Here is an 11,022-nt window from a genome sequence, read left to right as displayed (position 1 = left end):
ATTCTCATCTCTCTTCTCTTTTTCATTTTTGTCTTATTCTCCTCTTCTTCCTTTTGCTCCTATTTTTCTTCTGCTCTCTCCTTCTCTCCTCTTTTCATCATCCTCGTTATCTGACTTCTTTGACAGGCGACCTGCATCAAGACACGGTGCATTAATAATCCTTGCTGTCCCTGCCAGTGTGTTCCACGTCTAAATACAAAACCGAAAGTTTTTTCAAGTTTGATTTGCACCGTTCGAATATTCTCGGTCCTGACAGCGAGATAACTCGCATTCATCTTGTCGTCCGTTATGACATTCAGGCCCTTTCACACGTTTGCTTACAGAGAATTTAATAACGACGGTGGGTTCATTGATAACGAGACATGCATACAGTGTTCAAGTGTTTCTCTGGTCCATCCGTTACTATGACAACAAACCAATCGTTGTTTCATGAACCCTCATTAAATTGATAAAAGGTTATGTAAACGCCATATTAGCAAAGGGCGACAAATCAAATGCATGTCACGCACACCATTGATCTTTTCACTGCCGTCATCAACGATTGTTTCTTCATTCCTCAAGCTTCTCCTCCCTTTCCCTCCTTTTTTTCTGCTCACATATTTGCTGTGGCGGATGCTAAACTACTCTTTCAGTTACTTTAAAAAAAATACTCACTTGAAATTTCGGAACTTATCCCAGACTTTTCACCTTTTAAATGCGAAAAAGATTATGTAAACAAATGACTAAACAGACTTTTCTTAATTTTACAATTTTTTAAAATAAAAAAATAATACTTTATGGTTCTTTCAGATTCATTTTATAATTAAACAATCTGTAGGATAAATCAAGAGGTCGAATTGAGTGAGTGAAAAAACTACACTTGCAAAGTGAACCACCATGTATAATTTCTATAATAAATGTGGTGATATTGTTTCCGCTCCAGTGTGTAATCAACCTGAAAACGAGGGTCAGGGACGTGCTCCAATGGCCTCTCGCGCGGATTAAAACACTCGACGTAAACCCTCATTAGCAGACCAGGTGAAAAAGTCCCCGTGATTAATTCAACATTAAATTGAAGTCTGCCCCACGTTTCCACTTGCAGGCAACAGGCATCGCCACAACCTGCCGGCATTTATCTCAATCATCAGCCCAGGATTTCCTAATCTCCGTGAAATTCATGTCACCTCGTGTCAGCATTACAATACATGCAAAGCAGCCTCATGCCTGGGCTACTACAACAAGTGTGGGGCGGTGAGAGGTGGCTCAACTCCACCAGATTCAGACGTGATTTCTCCACCAAAAACACAAGCTGCGGTGTGTCAATGTTGCCGTCTGCTGAGTGGAAGCCGGCAGGAACGATGAGATAAAGCAAGCCCCTGGTAGGGCGCACTCGATAACACCGTAAATACCCGCCATCCGTGTGACACCACCCGTAAGCGAGTACGTCTGTCTGCTCTGACCCGTAAGCCAGTCACATCTTACATTATCCAATTACTTCTTGCATTACATGTGATCAAACAAAATCTTACATTATCCCGTAAACAAATATGATTTTACACCTTAAATGAATTCTTAAAAGTGTTCGTAAGCGAATAGGTTTTTACATTTCTCTTACACTTGCCTTATCCATTAATAATAATAATAATAATAATAATAATAATAATAATAATAATAATAATAATAATAATAATAATAATAATAATAATAATATATGCGAAGAAGTTCTAACATTACCCGTAAGTGGATAGACTTACTTTCGCATGTCTGTACGCGTACAATCACGTGTATTTGTGTGTCAGAAGGTCAACAGAACTACACACAGAGACAAATACCTATCTAATTAACTAAAATGGCTAAAGTTCATCTAGTCAAACATCGGAGCCAAAGTAACAATAAGAGCAGGAAGAAAGATAATTTTCTAGCCAGACAGCATGCAGTGAGAGAGAGAGACATGGACCGAGGCTTGAATGTTTGAAGGAAGAAAATTTTTCGAATTGCTTTGACGGATTTGAAATTAAATTGTGTAAATAAATAACGATAGCTTAAAAGCCTTGTTGCGTTCAGGAAGTTAGGTTAAAAAAAAGGTAATGATTGAGAGAAGTCAGGTCAGAAAAAGATACTGATTGAGATTGTCTTATTTCCGTTTCTGTAAAAACAGTAAGGGTCAAGCAGACAGACAGACAGACAGACAGACGACAGACAGACAGACAGACTCGTTGATTCAGGCTTTTTTATGCTATCTATGGGGTAGACACTTTCTGGACGAGAAACGCTTTTGTGATTGTCTACTATTTTCTAAATTGTGTTGAGTATTGGTAAAAATCCATTAAAGAATGTGAGGCGACGACCGTCAAGACAAATTTTAGCCTTTGATTACACATTTAACATCGCCTTATCTATCAAGTTTGTTCATGAGTTCTAAATTCGTTCCTTCTGGATTTTTTTTTCTCGTTCATTCATATTTTTATTTTTATTTTTTATTTTGGGGGGGATCTCTCTCTTATTCGCCCGCTCAGGTATTTTCATTATTTTTTCCCCGTTATGATTTTTTTTCTCTGTGCATTCTCGGGGTGCGCCACACCCGTGCAGGCTAGAAGTCAGAAGCCTGTTGCTGCAGCTTACAAACACACGCACTTCCTCACCGATACGTACTTGTACCTGTGGTCTTCCCAGGCAAACACCTCGCTGCCCACCTGCCAGCTATCAGTGCTCTGATGTTACAGGTGTCCGCGTCAACTCGCAGGTGTGTTACCTCGCGGGTGCCCCAATCTGTGTGGACACGATTTTGGCATTCATGACATTGTGGGCGACAGCCGTGAACAGCAAACGTCTGTGTGTGCGTGCGTGCGTGCGTGCGTGCGTGCGTGTGTGTGTGTGTGAGAGAGAGAGAGACAGACTTCTCTCGACAACACATATCAGACAGCACGTAAACTGTGCAGCTCTCAGGCATAAAAGTTGTCGAAATTTAATGGAACTATGGTAATGAACGAACGAATGTTACTGACAGACAGACCTACAAACATAAAGTTCTTTCTGTTTTTTTTTAATTATTATTATTTATTCCATTGTTAAATCCTCTTAGTCTTTCCTGTGTGTTTAATCTATGTCAGCTGCAATCATTTTATTTGACCATTGGGCTCCTCCGTCGTCCGATCAGAACTTCCTTACTAGTACCAGCAGCCAAGGGAAGCAAAATGGCCGCGTTTTCTCGCACAAAGCAGTAGATGTTTATCACATGTGACAGTGCTGGCCTCCAGTCAGGATATTCTTACAATTCATATCAAATCCCTTTAATGTTTCTCTTTTATTACTGAATTCCTCATGGAAAGGAAGGAAAAGGGTGATAATGGCAGGCCAGGTACAAGCCAACAAAGAAAAATTAATATCCACAGTTTAGTTACAAGTCACTTGATAGAATCACCAAGTTCGACGAATGGTCGCCTGACATAACAAGGAATAGAATTATTCTCGAGGCCCTACTTTTTATCTACACCTGAGAGCAGACACGCCTACTGTCTAATAAATACCTGTCAACTGTGAGAGGGTAATGCTCCTCTCTCAGAAACTCTGTGTGTATGTGTTCTTGTTCTTGGGGGTGAGGGGACTTGTCTGTGACATTTCTCTGGTCATTCAGTCTGGTCATACCTTTGCAGTTACATCTCTGATGTTACAGTATTGCAAAAGCCGATACTGTGAGTGGGTGGAGGATGTAAGCAATGGCGTTGACGGCGATGATGATGATATGTAAATGGCATGTCTCCTAACTGTCTCAACGGATAATCTCTCTCACTACCCTTCGTCTTCATCCTTCCTCTCCGACCTCAGCCACACAATCAGTATGAACGATCTGAGAATTATACAAAAACCAACCGGCTGCTCGATGTACCGTGTAGAGAGTTAGCAGAGGCCATGATACAGCGCCAGGCTCTTATCAGACAGTTTGTAAGTCGACAGTTTGTCATTTATTAATGTGCATACGGTCGAGGAGAAGAGTGACTCGGTGAAAGAAAGTCCACAGGACCTGCAGGGCATTTTTTTTTTTTTTTTGGAAAAAAAGATGACTCGGGTGATTCACGTTTCAAAGAATTTCTCTAATTGTATAATCCAATCTCAGTCGAGCCCCATTCACCCTTTCGCTTACCCCTCGCTTCCTTCAACACCCCTCCCCCCATTCACCAGCCACCTAACGGTTCTGAAGACCCCCATGGTCCTCTACCGAGCCCCCTACCCCCACAGACCCCAGACTCTCCTCCCTTGCAGCTCCCAGGTTTGCCCTCACCCCTCCCAGCGCATCTGGAGCGCCGAGGACCTGACCAAGGCTCGCCTTACAAAGACAGCGCCGTCTTTTGGTCCTCTCTGGTTTCAACACGGGCCCCTTGAGCGGCTGCATGCTTGGCAAACACCCCTCGTCCGTCAAAAATGATGGAGCGTTGGCCAGCAATTTCCTCTTCAGGTGCGCGGGGCTCGGCGGTGGGTATGCGCCGTTCGCTCCGTGCCGAAGCCTGACGAATATTTGCCGACATACACCTTTGACCCTCCCGATCGCGCAGGAAAACGAAGAGCTTTTTGCGAATCAGCTTCTTGTCCTTCCGTTACGAACGCGCTGCTTGTGGTGATAACTCACAGCAAGGGCATCAACCAGTATCTCCCCTTCCTCCTCCCAACGCCACCCGTACATCCCCCAGACAGCCTAGGTCTGGCAGAAGGCGGGTGTCGGGTCGAGCAGACATGCGCAGTAGAGTCGACGAATGTGATTTGGGAGGTGGGGATAGGGGCGTATTGAGGCTTCGGTCAAGATGCGCAAATTCCAGTTTGTGGCAACAGTTTGATTCATAGACAGGCGGCGAGCAATTTTGCAGATGGCAAATAAGTAGTGGCGAAACTTGTATTACTGGGTCTGAGGTGACGTGTGTGTGTGTGTGCTTTTGTGTGTGTGTTCCTTCCTACGAAAGAGATTTTCTCTCGTTGGATGATTGCAACATATCTTGTGTGACAGTCGAAAGGAAAGCATCATAGTCTTTGTAACTCAGAATTTCGAAGTCCGATCTCAAGAGGCACCCTTTTGAAAAGAAATATCTTTCCTTCAGTTCTTCGTCATCTACGCACTTTCTCTTTCTAACCTTCCATCCATTTACTGCGGACGATTGTGTTTCTTTGTTGTAAGTTTGACTGCCATACCAAGCTCAATTGATATCGCCTCTGATAAAATGATTCGCGCTCCAAAATTATTTTTTTTATTTAGTATAAATTATACTTATTAAAAATGGAAATCCAGAAAGTAAAATTGATAACAAATATAAAAGCAAGGAATACTTTATACTTCTTCACTTTTCATTATCAATCTTTCCCCTCCCACGCGCACACACACACTCAAGTCCGTCTAAGCACCTTCATGGACGAGGTCTTAGCAGGTCTTTGACATTTCTCAATGTGCAAGTCGTCGTCATCGTCGTCAAAAGCCGTGAGGGTGAGGCTGGAGGCTGGTTGGGGGTAACAGAGAACAGAAAGAAGCGACGAACGACGAAAAGGCCGAGGGGAGTTTTTGGGGTGGGGTACAGTGAGGATCAGTCCGGCCAGAAGGTGGTGTAATTAGCTCGAGTGCATCTACGGTAGAGAAAGTTCTCGCCAACATCACGTTCCAGTCCCGGCGCAGACGGGAAGTGAGCATTCAGACGGCACGCCCTGGGCCTGCGCGCCGGGCCCCAGTCGCCGTTCACGCGATGTGTTTGATATTGGGGACAATCCCGTGCTGCCAATTCATCCCTTTGTCGGATACGCGCTCTCGCCCATTGTTCGGGTGGCCTGCCGTTTGGAGAGCTCGATGTTTAACGTAACCCGCGCGCGCGGTCACAGAAACAACAATCTTTATTAATGCAACGGCGCGAACAAATAGCCATTGAAGAGAAATTGAAGGAGGGAGAGTGGCCGAGGCTACTGTATCGTTTACAGATTAGACGGCGATGCACGCCTGTCTATCCAACGACACTGGCCCTCGTCATCTATTCTCGACTCACTTGTAGAGCAGACGCAAGAGACGGTAACGGTAACGAGGATCGGTTCTTTTGTCTTCTCGTCTCTTTGTCCTGCATTCACAAAAACAAAAATAATAATAATGAAGATGTCTGTCTGGTTGGCTGGTTGGCTGGCTGGCTGGCTGATTCCACATGAGTTTCTGTCGTATTTGAGGTGGTGTAGTTATTGTATTATGAAACAAAAGCTGATGTGTTGACACTGCTGGCTGTGGGTTTTCTCTCGGTGACTGGTGTCCTTTTAATTTTTTCCTTTTGCCAGAGAGCGATTTGTGACTAGCTCCACTCTTTGTCAAATGTGACATCGCAGTGCTTTTTATTATTTTATTTTATCGACTTTTAATACTCACCTTTTGATTTGTTATATTTTATTTTCGACTTATAATGACACTTTGATTGTTTATGACAGCACGTATTTCTTTTTTCCTGTATTCCCTAAAAGTTAATTATTTTTATTGGAAAAAACCCAGCTTAATACTCTAGAAACTGAAACATGTAGTCAGAACTCAATGATCTCGAAAACATGTTCTTCCAAAACAGAAACAAAAAAGAAAAAGTGTCTACAACAGTTCATCTGACTGGACGCATTTTCGTCTTCTGTCGAGGGTCAAGAACAGGGTTCGCATCCCTGCGTGCAGTGCCCACATTGTTTACAACACGAAGCTCCGTTAGTGCTGACTGGCAGGCAGTGCTACCGACAATAACTAAATCCGACAATAAATCGACATCTGTGTCGAATCTGCGACATCATCAACAAGGACGATGTCAACGCTGGTGATGAATGCCCGCGGGTGTCTTCATCATTGTCTTCGTCGTCTTGTAAGTCGACACCAGCAGAAACAGCCTCTCCTCCGCACCCTCCCTCATCAGAAACTCGCTATTTCAAAACTGGTCTTTCTCTCCCACTTCCTTCAGACAATCATCTCTTTGTGCTTGCACCGGTCACGTGTCCATCTCCATTCTTGCGGTTCTTGTCGTCCGGCCAGCGGACCATCAGTGTGATTAAGGGTGCATGTCCGTGCAAGTAAAAGATCGCTAACTAATAGGAGACAGGTGGCGACCCCTTCATTGTCTGACCCCTCACAGAAAGAAAACTGAGAAGGAAATGTCTGTCCATGGTATGAGAGCCATCATCAGGCCTTGCTAATCAAGAGCATATTCAGACCACTTCTACAGGCCTTATCAATCAACAGTAATGTACCCGTAATAACACACCAACATATCTCTGTTGAGAGGAGCGGTTCGTATTCCACGTATTTCTTATTCCACTGGCTTTCATTGGAATCCGCGGACAGCCAAGCGACTTCAGAAAGATAAACAATTACTCAACAAACTTTGTTGATTTTTTAATCGAAAACAATAACAAAAAAAGGACGAAGTAGGCAAACTTGCCATTCGCGACACCCTGGCGCCTGGGATGCAGGAGGACACATCGTGTGAAGCAATTCGGGGTGGGGCGGAGGACGTGGCACGCGACACCTGCTCTCAGCACCCGTTACCTCAGCCGGGTGCATTCTACCCAGACGCGCACTTGCCCAACCGCCAGCGGCGGTCTTCTTTTTTCTTCTTCTTCTTCTTCTTTTCTCCGCAGTGGTATGGTGAGCATCGGCACTGCGCCACCCAAACAGCACTCGGGGTAGAGGTCAAGGGTAAGTGGCTGGCCACGCGTCGCTGTTCTGTCCTTGTGTTGCAATCGGCTTCACTGGCTGCGGCGAGGAGGAGGAGGGGTATGGAGGTGCGAGAGGAAGAGGGTCAGCGTTGCTTTGTTAGACGACCTGCGACGTAAATCGTCAGGGTCACGTGACAATATGTCCTACTTGTCAGGCTGAAGTGGGATCGACTGATTTGCTCGACTTTCTCTTGCCTGCCCTTCACGTCGAATGAAGAAGCCTGTCACACGTGCAGATCAAACTATAAATAGCAGAAAAAAATAGGAACGCAGAAGGCAGGTGGGGTAGGAGAAATAAAATCCTCTCATCCAGAGCTGTTTGTATCTATGCTACGCAAAAAACTCAACCACCTTTAAAATAAAATATTAAAAAATTGTCAGACCTTCCATTTGTGGACTCAGGGTCTCGTGCACGCTTGTGGGCATTGAGTCGGGACAATCAAAGCCCTCGCTTCTGGCAAAACTCGGAAACTCAAAGACCGAGACATTAACACATCGTAAAAGATCGCGTGAGATCGCGTTACCCTTCTTAGCAGTGATTCATTCTGATTTTCTGCTCTAGAAGGAGGAGTTAGTGTACGCACGAAGCCTCGGCCACAAATTTCTAGCTCCATTGAAGAATCTACTTTGATATGACAGTTCGAGTAGTAAATAAACTACTTTAATTATATTCCTTTAGTCCATATCTCTGGGTCTTACTTCGCGCAGAATAAGTATGCAAAGCACAATCAGTGACGCATGACCACAAAGATGATCGCAAAAAGAAAAAACTTGTGCTGACTTTACACTTGACTGGTTGACCTCACCTCCTGCTTGTAATTGTGTAAAGCAACATGCTGAAAATCGACCTCCATTCTCACGACCTTTGTACAAAGAAAGACATTCATGCCCACGATTGACAACAAAAACAAATCTGTGGAAGAATGCAGTGAGTTCTTTTTTTAAAACTCTTATATCCAGTTAGAATTAAGAATTCAACACGTGAGTCTAACCGAACGCTGTCGAGCAAATTATTTTGTTGTGACCGTTGTACAGACATAGGTATGGTTATGGAATGGGTTACAGGATCGAAGGGGACGGAATTATTTTAAAGTTGACGGCGGAAACTGGTTTATGCCACACTATATAGCTGTATATTGTACGTCACTACATAGCCAGAGCTCTGTATTGTGCGTCACCATAGCCATGACTCTATATTCTGCGTAACCATAGCGCCATGACTCTGTATTATACTTCACCATAGCATCAAAGCTCTTTATTGTATGTCACCACAGTGCCATGTCTCTATATTGTACGTCGTCACCACAGCCCCATAACTCTATATTGTACGTCACCACAGCGCCATGACTCTGTATTGTACGTCACCATAGCCCCATAACTCTATATTGTACGTCGCCACAGTGTCATGTCTCTATTTTGTACGACACCATATCGCCTGTAGGCCTATCTGTGACGACACGAGGTATATCGTCACTCTACTCAGTTGCTGAACAGTGTTACGTTACTCCCCACCTGGACTGGTTTGATGTTTCCTTGCATGTAAAACACAGTACGAACTGCTACACTGGGGTTCACTCCGGACATTTTGCTTTTCAAAACATGAGAAGTGTGAGAGTAGTGTGCCCTTTGTTATTGTGCACAAATCTCTCTGCATTCATAAATTCTTTCGTTCTATTTTTTCTTTTATTTTCTTCTTTTTTTTCTGTTTTTTTTTCATTCTCTGTCGTGGATTTCTTTTCCTTTTTTAATTCTTCTTTTTCCTCTTTAATCTTTCATGCTTTCGTTTTCTCTCTTCTCTCGGATCGGTAGGCAGGTGCACACACACACGCACACAATATGACCAGTCGGAAAGAGTGAAAAGTGAGAAGACAGAAAAAAGGAGCTACTACCTTGCCCTTGTGAAAAAAAAGTAAAAAGTAACTATGTATACGTTACGTGATAATGGGTTTCTGATGGCCACATCGCACTCTACAGAAACCCAATCTCGCGGCCCTCCACACCCCAATCGTATTCTCTTACGATGTCGACACATACAACAGAAAAACTAGCAGCCTCTCTAAAAACAGAATCATACCCCATTTGCGCGATTGCGGGTGGATGCTTGCAATTAACACGGCTCACACAACAATAAAAATGACGACGCACGTCACACCAGACGAACCAGATACAGGATCTGAGGCGCGTGACCTGGACTACCACCATGGCGCCGTACAAAGACACGTGGCTAAACTGAGATACAGTCGGACTTGTCTCGACTTAACTATTGTGTCGATGTTGTTCTCGAAAGATGTCGTCAGCGAGGACTGATTAACCCTTGGTGCCCTTCACCAAGCGGCGCAGTGCACTGTCACGTGACTTGGGGTCTGAAATCTTGATTTAAGCCCGAGTACAGTTTTGCTCGTTCGCGGCTCGTCTTTGATTTATCTACTGCATCTTCGTGAACAAAAACGGACCTTTAATCAGGGTATTACTCTTGATTCGTTTCTACACTTGGATTATCCTGGATGTCTCGGTGGAGCTTGGAAGATTTGGGTACTTAAGCACAAGACTGGCGGTTAGAGATCGAATGACAAACAGAAGCCGTTGTTGACCACTGTTGATCCTCGATGGATTTTTAGCACTGACTACAGCTTTTACGTCGCATGGAACAGACTGTAATGTTAATTTTATTTTCTTCTTCTGTTTTCATGAACCACAACCTTCTACATTTTCGACAACAAAACACAAAAACAACAAATACAAGCGCATTATCCCGCCATAAATAAAACTGACTAAAAATATAGGATAATGACTATCACTCCAAGTTTTGTGTAATAAAATGGATGTCGAATTAGAAATCAACAGAAAGCATCACAGACCACCCTGCATGTAACCAGACTCAGAGGTTAAGAGATAGAATATTGCCGATTTGGTGATTTAATCATCATACTCTCCTCCATTAAATGTGTTTTTTATGAACAGCCAGACAGCAATACAGACCTGCAGGTCCACGCGTGTAACCGGACTCATGGTGTAACAGATACATTATTGCCTATTTAGTGTGCCGGCCGACTCTTCTACACTAAACGTCTTTTTTACGACCGTTAAACGCAGTAGTGATGGTCTCTTTATGGCTCCCAGCTCGCAGTCATCCAAACTTGTCGTTCCAAAGACATCTTTCTTGTCGTCTACACGTTTATAATCTCCAAATTAATTTCAATTTCACTTCTCAACCCATCGCAGAGAGATGTCAGTAATTTATTTAGTTTCGCTAATCGCGGATAGAAAGAAGGGGAATTTATTGAGCACGTGGTATTAGCCTTTCCACGAGGTGTTAGTGAGGCTACTTCCGAGAGTAAGACGAGC

This window comes from Pomacea canaliculata, linkage group LG1 (assembly GCF_003073045.1).
Source record: "Pomacea canaliculata isolate SZHN2017 linkage group LG1, ASM307304v1, whole genome shotgun sequence".
Taxonomy (NCBI): domain Eukaryota; kingdom Metazoa; phylum Mollusca; class Gastropoda; order Architaenioglossa; family Ampullariidae; genus Pomacea; species Pomacea canaliculata.
Note: the sequence above shows the minus strand (reverse complement) of the source record.